Raw genomic sequence first — 19,791 nt, 5'->3', positions numbered from 1 at the left:
AGAGACACATATGATTGCAAGTGAGAAAGAGATGTAATTTCTTGTACCCTAGTGCAGTGCTCTGGCATGAGACAGAAGTAGAAGCCTGTTTTGGCTTTGTTTCAAGACAGATATGAGAAAGTTAGGTGAGTTGTAAAGGCTGTGGAGGGAAGATCATTGGATGTCATCAGACTACAGGACCATGGTGTGAAGCAAGTTTTGTAAAGAATCTTAGAGATTTCTTTGTGCTAGGAGGTTATGTACAATAGAATCCTGTGTGGAGCTGACAATACATGTTGTACAAAACCCCAAAAAACCCAAACCAAAAAAAACCCAGCCAGCCAACCAACCAACCAAACAAACAAAAATAAACAAACAAAAGATATTATTAACCTGAAGCTCCAGCTTTCAGTGATGAGTTGTATGGAAAAGTGAGTTTAAAACTTTAGAGAGTTTCAGAAAGAAAAGTGATAACACAATAAAATCTAGAGATCTAAACTGTGGTATCAAATTTAATGAATGGCTCCATTTTTATATGAGGAAATACAACATTAAAGAAATGGATGGTACTGGAGCCAGTTAGGACACAGGGAATGGCAGTTCATGGCTCAAAGAATTTAAATGTGTTGCATTTTTCTGGTGGTCAGAGAGTTTTAGTGTAGACTTTGCTGTCATCCCTCATGACTGCAGTGAACATATATGCTGGTAGCCAATATTTCGATTTTCCAGCACTATTAATGGCGATGTATTACTGCTTTTGAAGTTCTGTTCCTTCAGATACCCCAGAGATTTGATTTAGGTTTCTGCTTTACATAGTTTGTTATGAGAACATTAGAAGAACATATCTGCCTGAATGAATGCCTTCTTGTATTTTTCTCTTGCACACCTACATTTTGATTGCATTTGAGTAATTTTATGTGTATGACAATATCAGATTGAGCACTACCGTTAGGTGTATTGAAAAATAGGAAAAGGATGATTTTTCTCCTTGTGTTGCTTTGTGTCCAGTAAAATGAAAAATTTTGAGTCATGTCTTTGTGTTTCACCCTCAGAACTTTTTCAATGTGTTTTCCATTGTGTTCAGCTTTACAGGATATTTAAAACTGCAAAGTTATCAGAAGTTCCATTAAATTCTATCTGGTTTTCTCTGAATAACAAAAATGTCTCTTTCCTTCTGAATTCTGAATCTTTGGTCAGTTTTAATCTATCTTCTCTTGCAGTGGCTTTTATAAATTTCTTCAATTTTTTGCCATTAAAAAAATATTTCAAAAGTATACATGTAATATTTCGCTGAAACCAATTGAAAAACTGTAGAGCTGAACACAATAAGCACTGCAGTGTAAGCCATTTATTTCTTTTGTTCAGAAAAGAACCCTGTCTTCTTTGCCTCACCCTTCACTATTTTGCTATTTTGGTTCAGCTTGGGAGAGGTCAGTACAAGATGATACACTCTAAGTCAGAATCGCAAACCATCTTTTGCCAAATAATACATTTGTAAATTTTATCTGGTATGCACTTCACATAAGTGCTTCCTGCAGCCATCTGATAGTTGGAAATCACACTTATACTTTTGATCCTTCTTAAACTTTTGAACAGTATTAGGCATCCACTGTTCCTCTTGTGCTTCCTCTGTCTGCAATGAGGTATTTGCAAGATTTGCCATAGGCTTTCCTGCTTCCCCTGCTACTTACTTCATAATGATGGGATATTATTCTTCTAGATCTCCTGGCTTGTCATCTTTTATTACATCTAGTTGCCAGACTTTGTACTATCTTGTAATCATAAAATCTTAGTGCATTTTACCCTTCTGCTCAGAAAACTCAGCTCTGGTCTCCAGTGTGTGATCTTCCTTCTTTTGTTTTCTTTTTCAGCACTAAGGCAAAGCTGTATTTACAATCACAGTGATGTGTAGGCTTTGTTTTTCTTATGAATTCCTGACTCACTTCACCCCAACCATTCATCTCAAGATTGAGGTATTTGAAAATTGGGCAGTGATATGGCTTTAAGAAGAAGTATTATTTATTTGTTTACATTTTAGGAAAATATGTCTAAGTTGGAGTAATGCTGTTGAAAAGTCCAATGACTGAGCTGTCTTTCAGGTGTTTTTCAATACCTCCCAGAATAATCTTCTCCAAACCTCCCCAGGCACTGAAGTGAGACTGACAGGCCTGTAGTTTACAGCCCCCTCCTGGCAAGAGCCCTTCTTGAAAACCCGGACAGCGTTTGTCAGGTTCCCTCAGCTGGGACTGCTCTGGATTCCCAAGACTGCTCAAAAATCGAGAGAGCTTTTGCAATAACATCAGCCAGAATCTTGAAGATTTTTGGATGAATCCTGTCAAGGCCCATAGATTTGTAGGGATGCAACTGAATCCCACACAATTTCAGGGTCAGCTGGGGGTTGATCTTTCTTGCAGTCATGGTCCTCTAGCTCAGGGTGCCAAGACCCCCTTGGTCTGTCGTCCATACTGAAGTCAGAGGCAAAGAATGTGTTAAACACCTCTGCATTGTCATTGTCCCTGCTTGGGAGGTGGCCATCCTTTTCCTGTAATGTGCTAATGTTATTTTTACCTATTGCCATTAAGATATTTGAAAAAACTCCTTTTATTTTCCTCCACAATTCTAGCCAGCTCCCAGAGAGCCTCAGTTCCAGACAAAAGGGAAGGGGCTGTGAAATGGTTTGGAAAGATAACTTTGCCTCAGAATGAAAGGAATAAAAGTGAGTGATGCATGAGAAAGCACATGGACTAAGAATCAGATTTATCATTAAAACATTCCTATTATGGACCTGCTGTGCTGCAGTACTGGGAGTACAAGTCCATCTTGCCTATTACAGGAAGATTGACTCTGGATTAACTAAATATCATGCAAAAAGCCAGAAGTGCTGCCACCATCAAAGCTATTACAACATCCCAGCTTTTCCTTAACATTTGGAGGACTGCAGAAAACAGGAAATTTTGAACAGGTGATTATACAGCTTGAAGTAGATGAAGGTCAAAGTGTTGATTTTCATATGAAGATGCAGATATTAAATCAGAAAGTATTAGGGCAGACAGAATCATTGCAATCTATCTGCTTGGCTTATTTTTTCTGTGCATTCCTAAACTTCTTTATTGCCCAGCTAATCAAAGATATGTGTTCTTGATCCCAGTACAAACTTGTCATCCAAAAACAGGAACTGCATTTACAGATGGATAGCCATCATCAATGGCTAGAAATTAAAACTAATATTAAAATATGCATATATTTCTGTAATGTGCCTGAATGTATTAATGCAGGAAATGCAACATTTTAATATTTATCAGAATTTTTCAAAGTATTGATATGTCTTTTTGGGATATTTAGATTTAATGTTTTAAAATCTGTTCTCTGAATAGTTCCACTCTTCAGACTTTTGCTGATGTTGATTAGAGCTAGGGCTTTCATACATCCTGGATGAGGATACCAACTACTGGACAATTTTAAAAAAAAATGTTCATGGTAGGACGTAAAGAAGTGTATTTATTTGTAAGTGCAACCTGCACTTTAAAAGAGGGAAAAGGGAAAGCTACCTTAATAACTTTAAAAAAGTAGTTGTTATTGTCTTAAAAGGCAGATTCTGACCTTTTGTTTAGATGGATGCCAGTGGTCATCCTCTGGAAAGACACAGTAATTCAGGCTATGTATTCTGTTCTCAGTATTTATTAGTTCTACTTTCCCAGCATGCCATATTTTTAAAATCAGTCTAGAGTGTGCATGATATTTAGGAAATAGTAAGAGACATTTGCATTTTTGGTCCTAAGCCTGGCATTTCCCACTGACTGCTGTAGGCAGTATATTCAATGCAACATCAGGAATCTGAGGCTCGTGGGTGCAAACAGGCAATTAGGAGCCTCTGTTTCTTACTGGGGATTCAAGACTTCACCTGATCTGCCTTGTGGCCAAAATCCTGTGCTTTCAAGTCCTTATTGAATGTAGCCCCAAGCATTTTTTTTCCAAAGGCACAAAGTAAATCAAAGATGGAGGAGGGTCCTGAACCGCTAATTTTCATTGCGTCTGTATACATGATGAATTTAATAGCACCATTAGTTTGTGCTGAAATAATTTCCATTCTGTTCTTCAAGAAAGGAATTATATTGCATGGCTCTATTCATCACTGAGAACTGAAAGATTGTTATGATACAAAATGCTTTGTACTGGTCATAATTATACAGAAAGACTAGAAATAAGACTAAAATATTTCTGTTATTTGCCATCATTGTAATTTAACAATGTCTGTAAGAAGTTGACTTAAAAAAACCCACTAAAGGTCCTTGATTTTTCTTGAAGACATTGTACTACTTTATCCCTTTTTGCAAAATTCCTTTAGGAATTTTGTAAGCACTGCTTTAATATTTTTTTGTCCAACCTATCTCATAAAAAAGCAAATTTTACAGCCAGTAACATAAATAGTATCCCAAGGACTTTTATAAAGATTTTGAGCAATACTTATTTGTTCTGTAATGTAGCAATTGGCTTTTATGAAACTATATATTTTGTCATATAACCAATTGCTTTGCTGTAAATGCATTCAGCAGTAGAGAGCTATCAGTGGTCAAAGTGTTTCCAAAGGTTTTTGCTGCAATTAAATTGATTCTGCATGGTGTGTATATAATGATAATTGCAATGGCACTATTATTAGAAGGAGGTTCTTTGGGGTTGATGACTTGGAGGTCATTTTAAGATAGAAACTTTTTCATTATTAAATCATTGGTTTTTATGTGAACTACAAACTACAAGACAAGACTTGAAGTTTGCTCACAACATGCTTATTTTGTTAGTGGGGAAGAGGTGATTAGGGTTCAAGAAATTAATCTCAGTCTCTGCAGGTGACATTTTTCATAGTTCTGCTATCAATTCCTGCTTGACATAACCTTTTCATTTTGTTGCCAGTACAATACTGGTCTCGTGCCCCTCTGTACTTGGTCACTGCACATTTGTGCAAGAGAGGAAGGACAAAGTAGGTGAAATCCTGTGGGGTTGTGCTGACATGGAGAGAAGCAGCAAGAGGACAAAAGACTGTGACAAGGTGATAGGACTTATTTTTCTGGGACTGTACACATGTTCTTTTTCAGAGGGGCATTTATTAAATTGTTCTTTTATTTGAACCTCCCATGGCAAATCAGGGACAAGTGAAAATGCAGTGACTGGTTCTAGGCGAACAAAACAAACCCAAGGTCTTTGAAGTTCCTAAACACCCTTTTAGAATTTAGAGGAGTGTTACTGGACTACAAGAGAAAAGACCTTCATAGAAGAGATGAGACTCAAAAGTCATGGTTAAAAAAAAAAAAAAGAGAATAAGAATAGGGGTAAAGTTGTCATTTCATGGGAGATTTTAGCTATTAAATTGTTTTGCTACTAAAGAACTTCAAAGAATATTGAATAAAGAGAAACTTTTCCCATTGAAAGTAACATCAATAAACCAGTTAAAACTTGAGATAATATCACTTACTGAGCCGTTTCATAAAATCATTACTCTTATCTATTAGGAAGAAAGCTATAACAGTTGTATTGACAAAAATTCCTTTTAAGTATAATTTTTCAGAAGCTGTCCAGAATTCCAAGAAAAGAGACAGAGATATGAAATCTTCTAAAACAGATAATGTTTGCAATAGCAATGCATTGCAAGGCTTATGTAGAAGTCATCACAAGATGGTTGCCTGTATGGAAAATTGCATGTTTGAAACCTAACTTTCTTTTGGCAGAATTTTCTGACTTCTGGCTGAAATGAAGGCCCAGCTTCTTCAGCTCATCCCTGATAACCTGTCAGTGCTTCATGGGAGCTGGGGAGTTGCATGGCTGAATCTCTGACAGTTGGTCTCTCCAATATCCTGAGATTCTTGGTCTTTTGATATTTTTTTGATGTTTATGTTTCTTAAGCAGTTCACGTCAACCAAAGCAAGGGATTAGATTTTCATATGACTAGCAAAGAAAGGACAGAGCTGGGTTTCCTTAGCAGTGTTTGGCCACATCAACACATAAATCCAGTTACTCAGCAAACTGATAAAGAAAAAGGAACAGATTTAGGCACAGACAAGGGAGATGGGGAGATGGTGGCTGTAAGCAGAGGTATGGGGAAATTCTGGAACCTTAAATAAGGATTCTTTCCCAAAGACAGCAGTTCAAATAAGAGGTACCTGTCTTACCTGCAGGTACCTCAGCTCCCTCAGCCAAAAGTGTGGGTGTCTGGGCAGCTATCTCTGTTCCCCTCTCTGGTCTAGAAGAATATCCAAGACATGTTTTTTAGCAAATTTTGGAAGCAGGACACTAGACTAGATGGACTTTTGGTCTAATAGTACAGACTGTGCTGTTTATTCTTCTCCTTTACCTCTCTTTCTCCATGAATATCATCTTTTTTACCCCTTAAACCCTCATTCTCCTCTCCTGCACCCAAATGTTCTCTCCTCCTCTCTGACAGCCCTCCCCAGGTTGCCTGCTGATGTCTTGTTTCCTTGCATCAGGTATCCTCCTGCTCCATGCCCTCTCTGCTGCCATTGCATAAATCAGTTTTTCACATGCTTCTGTAGAGGCTAAGGTTACACATAACATTACCACTAAATTCCCTCTCCTTACTGAGTGGAGTTCACTGGAGCATCAGATCCCTTTGCATGATTCTGTGCTCAATAAAATCAATGCTAACAAGAATTACAGGATTTTATTCTATGCATACATTTCTCTGTTTATTCACTGTAAGGATTTCTGCACAAACTGCTTATAAGTTTATGCGTCTCCAACAATTTCAAATTTCAAGTAAGGAGCACATTATAATGCAGATAAATTGAGAATAGGTGCCTTTGTCTTGCCTCCCTCTGTATTTGGGAATTCTCAAATCTCTCAGTGTAAAAACCTCTTGACCTACTTTTCCTTGAACCCTGTTCTGCAGTCCAAGGCAGAACACACAAAGAAAAACCAAGACAAACATCCCTCAGAACAATGATTTTCCCCAGTTGGTTTCCTGCATGGCTATTTGCTCTGTCACTGTGAGTCCTGATCAGCAGAAAGCTTTGTCCTGTATAAAGTTTCTGTGAAGCTAATTTAGGGCACAGCAAGGGCCTCATTTAAGCAAAACTAAACCCAAGCAATGCACAGCAATCCAAGTGTTTTTGTTTTGTGTCAGAGAAATGTATAAATATTTTACCATAATTGCCTAGGAGGTTATCATGAAATATCTCTTTCTCTGGAAAACAGGAAATGATCTTTGCTGAGGTCCATGTTGGTGTGGTGTTGGTGCAATTAGATTCACGAGACAGCAACACTCAAGGCTCTGAGTTGGGTCATTTTTGATTATGGTTCTCTTTTATTAATTTCTTTAGTTTGGTTTTGGTTGGTTTGTGGGCAGGGCTTTTGCTGTTGTTGTTTTTTTGGTTGGATTTTTTTGGGGTTTTTTTTTTTTTTTTTTTTTTTGGGTTTTTTTTTGTCAGGAGCATTTTTCTAAGTCTAAAAACTTTTAGTTTCCTCCTAAAGGCTTAAAAAGAAAAAGTCAAAATTTTTTTGAAACATTGAAACATTTCTATAAGTGGTAAGATGACCTAATGTAATTGTAACTAGTCTGTAGCCCCATGGAATACAAAAATGGAGTTCCTGGGATCTGTTTAGCCCTAATGATTGAAGAATATAGAAACAGCCTCTTACATAAGTCTATGTGATATTATACAAAGGCTTAGCTTCACATTTCCTTATTGATTAATCTATTTGGCAAAATTTATGAGTTATTTACCAGACTGCAGATTCGTTGAGTAAAAGACTACTACTATAACATATGCAGAATTTTCTGTCATTAGTAGTGTTCAAATGTAATGTTTAAATAAATTGCAGTTTTTCTTTGAATTGCACTTTGTTGATTTATCTGCAAGCACTAAAAATTCAAATTTGTCATGGCTTTCAAATTTAAGGGAAATTTGCCCCATATCCACTAATCCTACCAGGATTTAGTTCGTAGATGCTTAATTTTTGAAGCCTAAGCAGTGAAAAATTTAAGGCATCATGGCATTCAATAGGACTGTTGCTTTGTTCCAGGCTTAGACATGGTATTAAATACAAGTCTGAAGGGATGCAAACTGCTGTGAAGACTACAGTAGATGAATTAATTCAGTATTTCAAATTGACATGCTGGTTACATGAAAAAAAATATCAGCTCTGATGTCTACAGAGAATGTGCAACACACCATAAGATCTCAGCATCTTCTTGATAATTTTGTGTTAAGTATTCTCTGGTCAGGATCTTCGACTTCTCCCAGAGATGGTGATTGCATTGTAATCCTTCTGAGCAGATAATGTATAATTGTGAGTGTGCTGATCCCATGAAGTCAAAGTCAAAACACACACTGGCTGTGCATAAGGGTCTGTACATGGACTATTGTCATATAGCTGAGACTTAGAAATGTTTTATGTATTGAATGTGAATAAACATGATCTTCTGAATTTGGTATTACTTCCCATGGTGGGGGGTCAGCCCCTAGTTCAGGTTTTGCAGTGAAGAAGTTGTCACTAAAATAACTATGGTGACTCATACAACTGTAAATACCCTCCCAGTAACACAGTTTGTGACTAAACCTCAACTGAAGATGAAACCCAGAGCTAAACAAAATTAGCATAGCAAAGAAGAGCAAAGCAAATGACCAAACCTTGCAGACTGGTACAGGAAGATACAAGCACGTGGAACAGTCTGACAGGTGGCACCATGGCCAGAGAGAAAGGTGTGGCAGGGCATTCCACTTAGGCTGTGGCTATGTCTGCACCATTACTGCTTCCATAGCTTCTTCCTTTAGCACAGCAAGCTGCCCAAATTGCTGTGACTCACACTGGAGGTCAGAACGCTGCTGACTGCAAAGTGATGCCATTTAGTGCTCTATCATGTGCCCTCTGGGCACTTATTACACAGCTCTGTGAAACTGGGATGTTCTTGTAAAGCCCCTGTAAGGGCTGTGCAGCTGTTTTGCCAAGTGAGCATTTAGGGTGGCAAGTGTTTTCCCAGTTTTCAATAAGGGATAGAAGGAAGTTCTGTACCTGTAGGTGAATACAGGCCTGTCAGTCAGTGTCATTGGTCACAGCCAGCATGGGTTTGTGAGGGGAAATTCCTTCTTATCACAAACTTATATGCCTTTTATGGCCTCATTACCCACCTCCTCGGTCAATGGAAGCCAACTGATACAATCTTTAAGGATGTCAAGTTTTTTGACACTGTCTCTCACAGGATCGTTCTGGAGAAAATGTCCAGCTCACAGCTGGATAAACACATGATGTGATGGGTGAGCAGCTGACTCATGGGTAAGGCACAAAGGGTTTCAGGGTGGCATCAGGCTGGAGATCTGTCACTTGTGGAGTTCCACAGGGCTCCATCTCCAGCCTTGTGCTCTTCAACACTCCATAATTGAGTTGGACACAGGACTTGAATCTGTATTGAGGAAGTTTGCAGATGGTAGAAAACAGGAGCTGGTGACTCCCACGAAGGCAGAAAGTCCCTACTTGAGAGACATCAACAGATCAGAGGATGTGCTGCAGGGGCCAGATTCTGTACCTGGGATGGGGCAAGCCTGGATGTACAGACCATCTGGGGAATGAGAGGCTAGAAAGCAGTGCTGCAGGAAGTGACCTGGGAGTTGCTGGTTGCTGGCAAGTTGAATATGAGTGAACAGTGCCCTGGCAGTCAGGAAGGCTCAGGTGCATCAGGGGTCTCTGTGTCCTGGGGAGCATCAGGCACAGCTTTGCCAGACAGCTGAGGGACCAGATTGTCCCCCCTGCTCTGCTCTGCTCTGCTCTGCTCTGCTCTGCTCTGCGGTTGCTTCACCTCAGGTCCTGTGTGCAGTTCTGTGTGCCACAAGCTAAGGCTATAAAGCTATTAGACAATGTCCAGAGGAGGGATACTAAGACCGTGAAGGGTCTGGAGAGGAATTTGTATAAGGAGAGTCTGAGGTCACTTGGCTTGTTCAGTCTGGAGAAGGGAGGAGGCTGGGAGGCCTCATCACAATCTACAGCTTCCTCGTGAGGAGAAGCAAAGGGTCAGGCACTGATCTCTTCTATCTGGTGACCAATGAGAGGATCCAAGTGAATGGCCTGAAGTTCTGTCAAGGGAGGTTTAGGTTGGATATTAGGAAGAGGTTCCTCACCCAGAGGGTGGTTGGGCACTGGAACAGATTCTCCCAGGAAGTGGTCACAGCATCAAGCCTCGCAGAGTTCAAGAAGCATTTGTACAATACTCTAAGACACACAATGTGATTTTGGGATTTTTTTTCTGTGCAAGAGTTAGACTCAATGATGCTTCTGAGTACTTTCCAGATATTCTCTGCTATTCTATTATTCTCTGATTTCATTGCTACTCTTTCTCCTCATTTTCAAGTGTATTTTTAAATGTCAGTAACTTGTTTGCTTTATAATTCTGAAGAAAATAATTTTCAGAAGTATAAGAGTTCTGAAAAATGTTGGTAATATGTCAGCTCCTTATCCATACGTGTACATGAAGCAAATATTGACCTCAAGAGAATAAAAGTCAGCAATCATCCATAAATAAATTGATCTGACAGCAAGTTCACATAGTGCTGCAGGCAACATCTTGAAGCAGGTTTGCCTGTAGTGAAATTTGAAAGTTTGGAAGAACGCAGTGTGAAAACAACACCTACAGTTTCATTGGGTTGGAAATGTCAGCATATCACAGACAAGAAAATACTCGGTACTTTCTGTGTTGGGCATGAAGGAAAGTTAAAGATGGAATAGCATGCAGGTGCTGAAGTGTGGTATGAATCTTCACATTCCTAGAGAAAGGTCATTTAGGTACAAACACAGTGCCATCCTTATGGGAAGCTTTTTTTCTTGAAAGTAAAATGTAACTTGGTATTAAATGAAATACAGGCCTGTGATGAGCTTTAATTTGAGACAGTAGGCAGTAATCAATAGTTCTATATTCCAAACCTAATTTTATATTAAAAAATGGTTGAATTTAAAAACAAGCTTGTGTATCGAGATAAGAATCTCTGACTGTATGTCTGTGGGGCAAAAATTTATCCTTGTGACAAAAAGAGCTGCATTGACACTTAGGAAATGTGTGTTTCAGTCCTGATCCTGCCTCAGACTTCCTGTATTATCTTTGAAAACTTAGTTTTTGTTTTTAACTGTAAAACTGGGATGAGACAATTTCCTCTAAAGCATTCTTCAGTTTATAAACACTCTCTATGAAGGACACTTGCATGTGTGTGTCCTGCATTGACCTGGAGTAAATGAAGGTCCTAAGACATACTGTAACAAAAATAAACACTATGCAAGTGCAGAAGGTGCCATTTAGTACAGAAAATGCTGTTTTGACAAAATTAACAATTCTTTGGATCTTGGCTAAGATGTTCATGACATTTCCACATGGGATTTTTCCCATTTGGAGAATAAGTTTTCCAAAGAAAAGTTCTCATAACATATTTAGCATACACACATTTTCAAAAGGAGATATTTAAATTTTACATTTTAGGAGAAATTACATATATGTTTCTTTCTTCTGAATCAAGAACAAAACACAGAAATGTCAATATATCAATTAAGTGGAGAAAGCTAGCATTTACAATATGAAAATACTCCTCCATATTCTATTGAAATTATTTTTTTACTGAGAATTCAGTTAAGGCTTCCTTTCTTCTGAAGAAAGTTAATTCTAAAGTGCATTCAATATCTTGACTTCATTATCTTTTGTTTTCTTTTACCCTAACGTTGATGCTTTTTCAATAATTTTCAGCTTACTTATGTGTGCATGCTCTGTAGTAACCACTTGAAAATGTAGAGGTATTTACGAAAATAAAAGGAAACTAGTCTGAATAGAGAATCTTATTGCAGAATTATCTTTACAATGCAGAGTCTTGCTTGCTCTTACAGTGCATTTTCACTGTGATTTATGAACAGTGTATGCACAGCAGTTGCTGTTGAAGTAGTATGAAGGAAAATTAAGTTTGTAAGGATATCCGCTGTGGTAAAACTTTAGTGAATCATGGGTAATTCAAAGATAATATCATGTCCTGTTTCCTTTTTATTACCTTCTGCAATCTTGTCTTTAGGATGATTCTTTTATCTGTGGTAATGCCTATTTGGTTCTACAGGAACGGTTTCGAGACACTCAGCCTTAAACTGGCACTGAAATTTTACTTGTTTTGTTGTGCTTTTGGAATTTAAAATTTAAAAATGCAAAGATTGAAAAAAACAGCAATGTCATGCATATCATTCCTTACTCTACTAATGAAGCAGTGATGAGAAATAATAATTTAAGTCATTACTCCTGAACATTAACAGGTCTAAATCTGGAAAATTCAGAGAAAGGAGAGGGAGGTGTTGTTTCACATAGTCTTCAGTCTGGCAAAAAAAATTTCAAAGGAAAATATTTTTCAAAAGGTTTTTCTTTTGGGATAAATAATCGCTGGCAATGAGCAAGGACCTGGAAAAAGTCATATTCCTGAACAACATTTTAGAGTGTTTTGGAAATGTTACAAACTGTTAATAGCTTTTGCCAAGCAAAGAAGGAAGGACAGGAAACTATGACAAAAAAGGCTGCTGGAAAATAACAGAAAAATCATAAATCCTCATGTAAGCTTATGCCCAGACAAACAGAAAAGCATTTGCCTCTTCTGGGTTATTTTTGTGTTTGGTTTTAAAACCAATACTTGGATTCAAAAAGGACCAAAAGGACCTGTTAAAATTTCTGTAAAACTCATGTTTCTGTAAAAGACATCCTTTTATTCTACCTCCCACAAATGAATTTGAGTAATAAGATCTCAGGTATATAGGACATTAATGTACTTTAACTTCTTAGAATAGAAATAATGGGGCTCTTGTTTCCCAATTTGAGGCAAAGAGGTTTATGGGATTTTATTTGCTTGCCTTTATTTCTGATGAACTAAAGGAAAGTCAAGGGTGACACATTTAAATCTGAAAGTGGCAGTAATCATAACAGTGATTTCCTGTAGAAGAAAGCCCTGTAGCTTAAATATCATTCCTGTCACAGGTATGTCACCCACAAATACCTGTCTTCCTCTTCTGGAATAATGATAAACAGAACATTCCTTAAGAGACTTATCAGTAAGGGGCTAAACTTGTAGATATTCAGTAGAGATTCAGTGCAGAGAGAAGCTCCAATAATTCAGACTTCTTTTAAAGGAAAAAATTTAAGTCAATTATGTAAGTGGACATTGTATTTCAGTAGCAAGAAAACCAAAGTCTTTGCACAAAGAAATGGCTAATTTATAATTCTGAAGTGAAATTTCTCATTAAAAAACTGTATGAAAATGCTATGTGAATGGATAGAATTTTCATCTAATATTACACTGATACAAATGTGTTAACAATGAAAGATATTTTCCAAAGTCAACACTGTTGTGAAAATGTCCTCAAAACTATAAAACATTGATATCAGTGCTCACCCGGTAGGCAAGAAGGTGCCCTGTTTAGGTGAATAATATTAAATCATAAAATCTTCTAATAGTCTGGCTTGGAAAGGGACCTTAATGCCTCTCTAGTTCCAACCCCCTGCTATGGGCAGGGACATGTCCCACTAGACCAGATTGCTACACCCCATATCTAAGCTGGCCTTACACACTTCCAGAGGTGTGTCATCCACAACCCTGGGCAACCTCGCGTAGGAAAGGTTGTGCTCACCTGCACAAAGTGGGGGAATGGCACAGAGCAAGATCTTCTCACACATCTCAGTTTTGTGGAGTAAAACAATAACACCGAGGTTTTCCCAGCATTCACAGAAAATCATAAATGTGAAAAAATAAATTCCGCTGGGACAACAGCAACTTCTTCATTTATTTCAGAAGAGACAGATCTTTGCCACAGGAATTTCCTGATATGTTTTATGCTAACAGCTAAAAAGAATCCATTTTCTGGGTGTTGATTGTTTTGGGGCTTTTTTTTGGAGATGTTTATGTGTCTCTCCAATAAACCAGTTGTTGTGAATGAAAATATCCTATTACTTGGCTACTGTTGTACAAATATTTTCTCTTTTTTACACTACTTATAGAAATGTTTTTCTTCTATGTAGTGATATTTGTTTCAAACAGTACTTTACATTACACTGCATTTTCTTTAGCAGGGTGGATTTCCTGCCACAGCTTCCTTTTTAACCTCTAAAACCTATGTCACCAAATTTGAAAGAGAACAAAAAAAAAGAAAGGGCCCGATGAGAAATAGACGAATAAGAATTACTGAAATACTGTTGAGAAAGAGGTATTTCTGCCTTTATCTTTCCTGTACCTGTCAGTTTGTGAGCCCTGAAGGACTCACTGGCAGTGGCATGTCAGAGAAAATGAAATTGCCCTTTCAGGAGTGAATCAGAGACAAAATTAGCACTTTAAATGCAATTTTAGTAGGCGGTCTCTAAGCATATATTAGCTGCTATTGCTCAGAAATCTCCTTGTGATGCTTGCAAACCCTCAGTCCAACCAATTGCAAGTAAATTAGGCTTCTTCCAGAGCACCATTTACATTGCTCTATTTTTTCTGTCCTTCCTCACATGGACATGCACTCCTTCCCTACCTCTCTGACTGCAATCTCACCAGTGGTTTCAAAGCATAGAATTTCTTCTCCCACCTTTCAAGTGAGGTGAGCTGCAGGATAACACTGTGTAAGAGAAGGGGAATGTGGAAGCCAAGCCATCTAAGCCATTTGCTGCATTTTCTCACTAACTAATAATAGAGTTTTCAGGCTTTGCCTTGCCAAATGTCACAAGACAAGGAACATGGAGAAAAAAGAATTGGAATGAAGGGGGCTTAAAAATATCACATAAAGAAATATGTGCTGGTTTCCTTTTATTTCTCTTGCTGCCTGACCCTCCTGTGCCTTGCAAATGTAGGGATCAGATTTAAAAGTGTTTTGGACAGGCAGGCTCAGAAAAAAAGGAATTTATTTTCTTTCCTATACAACAAAAATTAGGATTTCTAGAGATTTTTCTGAGATTATTTTTAAAAAATGTAGGATGTTATTCTAACAGCATTGAGAATAATGATATTGTGGTCTAATTCCATTAATTTAAGATTATTTATGTTGGGGATTTTTTTTCCTTTAAAATATCATAATAAGAAGATATCTTTATGAGGCATTATTTTCTTATGGTCAGTGGTGCAGAATAACAAGCTTCTGTGGTAGAGGTAGTGGATGACTTCACATTCACCTTTTCATCCGATTCTAGTTTTTTCTACTTTTTTCCCCAGTGTTTTCTTTCTCAAGACAGCTTGTGTACAAATAGGATTCCCACAGATCTCCACCTTTCCCCTGATGGGGGCTGGGGAAGGAGGTGAGGCAGGGCACCCTTTTGGGCTCCTCTCAGTGGATTGCTGAGCAAAGGTGCACATTCTGCAGTCAAGCACAAGGCATAAATCACAAGCCATAATCTCACATAAGTATATTTCACATTAGTAAAATGAGATGTCATCATACATATACGCCCTGGCCCATTCATTGAACTGAATATATAAATTTTTATCGTATAGGTTACTCAGTATGGGGTAAAATCAAGATCCCTTCTGGTGCTGTTCAGTCTCAAGTGTTGGTACAGCACCTTGCAGCAACAGGATAAATGTTGGTTTTATTTTACTGCTGAAAATTGGCCAGTAATATAGAAATTGTGTCCTGAAACTGCAAAAATTTGTGTTTATGGGTAGACATCATACTGTGAGCAGGGCTGTTGGAAGTGATGAGGCAGTTTGCTGTCAATGAGTTTCCTTAGCCTTGCAGGTTTAGGATCTTAGTAATTTTTGTAAGATCACATGATCCATGATGATTTTCAATGTTTACTTGCAATGTTCACTTTCAATGCTTACAGCTAAGAGTGAAAACTCTTTATTTATTCCTTTCCTCTGTCTCTCCATTCTTGAGAAACAATATCTGCATCTCTTCACAGCTGCAACACATCCTCAGCAGCATTAATGCTGAGGGGAACTCTGGCCCTGAATAATTGTAATTTTCATGCTGTTGTCACTTTCCTGTCCCTGACACAGAGAGGCTTACAGTGTTTTGACAACTTTCCTGTGTTTTCTCCAGCTTGAAGTTTCCTTGTCTGTCACTTGCATGATGCATTTTAATTCTGAGATGTGTAACTGCTAATGCATCGTTACAGCCCAGACTGAAGCCCTGAAAAACACATTTATTAGAACTTGGAAAGAGTTTGGAAAACAGAATTGATCTACTTACTCTATGCATTCTGGTCCTTCCATCTTAAAAAGATTCAGATGAAGAAAAGTATCAAAGTATGAAAAGCTTCCCTACAGTTGTAAGGAACTTTCTAATTTGAAAAAAAAAAAACTCACTGTATGTGATAAAGGTCAGTAACACATTAATAGTGTAAAGAAGTGGTTGTTTTGTGCCACAGTCAGAAACAAGAAGACTTAGTGAAATAATAAATGCAGCACTTAAAAGACATGAAGCACTTTTCCCCCTCTATATGTAATTTAAATGATGACAATTTGCAAGGAGGTCAAAATTATAAATTGGTTCAAAAAGATATTAGGCAAATTCATGAATAATAACGGTATGATATACAGTGGCCCAGAGGTAACCTCCAGCTTGAGGAGTCTTGAAATTGCTGATTACTGTCATCTGTCAAGAAAAGGGTCATAACCATATGTACTTTTTTCTCCCACAAGCACCAGCTACTGTCTACTGTAAGAAAAAATCTGACCTGGGACAAGAAGTATGCCCATTTTTTTTTGCTTGAGATTGATGTCCATGAGTTTTAAAATAACATAGAAGAAGTAGAATTCAACTACAAATGCATTAATATCAAGGAGTATGAAGAATTATACACAATGTTAAAATGACATGCAAGGAATAACAATAGATTAAAAGGAAAATTCAGCCTAAGTGAAATTCTGAACAAAAAAAATGTACTGAGATTGGGAACAGTATCTTCCTAGAGCTACTAGAAACAAAAAACTTGAAAATGTACTCTCTGTGAGAGAGAATTCTGAACTGACATCAGATGGCATAAGTTAAATGCCACAAAGAATGAGTTTATTTCAGTGGATTCTGGTTTTGTCATGACACACACAATTGGTCTGAAGCTCTATTGATCAAGTATGTTCTGCATTGCATTGAATGTATCATCATAGAATGGATGACAAATTTCTTTACATCAAACAAATCTGTTTTCTAATGATGCAAACTTGAAGTACGTTAGCCTCAGGGATTTTTCCTTGTATTACTGAGAACAGATCTGGGCCCAACACTTCAAGTTTTAAAGATGTCTCCAGGAAAAGTTTCTTTCTGTTTTAGAAACTTTTAGGATGGTGAATAAGCAGTATTTACTTTAAAGACCTCTCAGAAATCTTAAAATTTATGCAAAACTTTTCATGACTACCAGCATTCCCATAAAAGTGAATGTTATTTATCAGAAATATTGTGCTTAAACTTTGTCTTGGGCAACACCATTTCCCCCAGAAAAAAAAAATAAATCACTATGAGGCTGAAAAACAATCAGGCAGAAGAGACCGTGAGGAGATGGGTCAGAAGGAGACAGATGGGTCTTGTTCAGACTTGTAAGGTGCAGCTAGATCACCCACTTTTTGCCACATGTGGCAAGTGCAGATATTTACACAACCAGAAGATCTTTCTCTAAGTTCAATCAATGCAGTTAAGAAGCTAAAACACAACTTATGCACTTTCTGTCCATTAATGAGATTCAAATACCTGCAGGTTGACATTAGCTCTAATTGCATGTTTGGGAGTGAAATTTTCTTCTTTCATCGCATGGTCTGTTTTCAACAAGGTGTTTATTTATGGGAATGTGAATGATTCTACAAATGGTGATTTAGAGGCTAAATTTGAGCCTATTTGAAATATTACCACATGAATTTCTGATCTATTTGCTCAATTCCTCTTTCTTGAGATATTTTTAAAGTGTCCAAAGGAGGTAATATAAAATTTATTGTTTTCTAATAACTAGGTCACCTCTATAGAACACATTTGAAGGTCTTTCCTTTAGTATTACACCAAATAGAAGAATATAGAATTTTCATAAAAAGGTGGAGTTTGCTGATGACTCAAAATTAGTGGTGAGGCAAACAAATCAGAAGAGACATCTTACAGAGAGCTGAGAGCCTGGGACAGGCTGGAGGATGTGACAGTGGTCACAAGAGTCTTCAGGGTGAGAGACGAGAATGTTGACCTCATGTTCAGAAGGCTTGATTTATTATTTTATGATATATATTACATTATATATATATCTATACTATACTAAAAAGAATAGAAGGAAAAGTTCTCAGAAGCTAGCTAAGCTAAGAAAAGAATGAATTACAAAGGTCTGTGTCTCAGCAGAGAGCGAGACCCAGCTCTGCTGTGAGTGCTCAGTAAATCCAAACATCCACAGGATACCAACCACGGATGCACCTGTTGCATTCCACAGCAGCAGATAACCATTGTTTACCCTTTGTTGCTGAAACTTCTCAGCTTCAGCAGAAAAAATCCTAACGAAAGGATTTTAATGAAAAGATGTCTGTGACAAGAGGACTGTGCTCACACTCTCAGGTACAGAGATGAAGGTACAGATGAAGTTTAATAAAGCAAAATTCAATGTCCTGCACCTGCGTAACCAAAGATAAGGACAGATCAGGGTTTGTGAGACTGAAAGGGACATGGGGGTCCTGATGACAACAGGCCACATGAGTCAGCAATGACCAGTGTTACAAGGAAAGCAAATCAGATCCCGGGCTTCATCCACAGGGCCATTACTGTCAGACCTAGAGAAATTATCATCCTACTCTATTCAACCCTTGTCAGGCTGAGAGGAGATTTCATGATTGTCTACAACGTCCTCATAAGGGGAAGTGGAGGGACAGGAACAGGGGAGGGACAGGAACAGGGGAGGTCTTTGTGGTGACCAGTGACAGGACCCAAAGGAATGGTATGGAGTTATATCAGGGGAAGTTTAGGCTGGATATTAGAGAAAGATTCTTCAGCCAGATGCTTTTTGAGCACTGGAGCAGGCTCCCCAAGGCAGTGGTCACAGCACTAAGCCTGGCAGAGTCTAAGCACCCTTCAGACAATGCTCTCAGGCACATGGTGAGACTCCTGGGGATGGTGCTGTGCAGGGCCAGGAGTTGGACCTTGATGATCCTTGTGGGTCCTTCCCAACTCAGGATATTCTGTGATTCCATGATTCTAACTATGTCTCCACAATTTGAGGAAGACGCAGAGAGATGGAAGAGAATCCAGAGGGCCACAGAGACGATCAAAGGGCTGCAGAATGGTTTAACAAATGATTTAACAAATCATGGTATTCTAAAGCATTTCTATTTGTCTTTAGCTATGTTATCAAGTACAAAAAAAAGTTCCAAAAGTTTCTTGGTGGATTGAAGTTGGAAAAGGGTGTTTTAAGGTATGAGTGTTACCTTTTGATCTATTTTTCTCCCCAATTTCTATCCCATTTCCAACTAATGAGTTTTAAATATGTCAGTTGCCAGCAGCAATAATAAATTATCTTCCAGCATATGGGGCTGCTAATCATGATTTTCTTGAAATCTTGAAATTGTGATCACCGCACTGATCCAGCACTACACAGTATTCATCTGAGCAACCCAGCTGACATAATGAAATGTAATTATTCTTTTCAATTGTTCATTTAAAATGTAATTGTATTTTTAAATTACTGTGCAATTTAATAAAATCACAGAGTATAATTGCTTTCTTTCAGGTTGTATATGTTATAGAATATTATAGTTTTCTAAACTTCTATGCATTCTTCTGTCTTCAAACTTGCGGTCAGCATGATTTCAATTAATATCTATTTATTGCTCATTCTGAGTCATCTTGCTAATTTATCCATTACCTTTAGTCTTC

This window comes from Ammospiza nelsoni, chromosome 4, assembly GCF_027579445.1.
Source record: "Ammospiza nelsoni isolate bAmmNel1 chromosome 4, bAmmNel1.pri, whole genome shotgun sequence".
Taxonomy (NCBI): Eukaryota; Metazoa; Chordata; class Aves; order Passeriformes; family Passerellidae; genus Ammospiza; species Ammospiza nelsoni.
Note: the sequence above shows the minus strand (reverse complement) of the source record.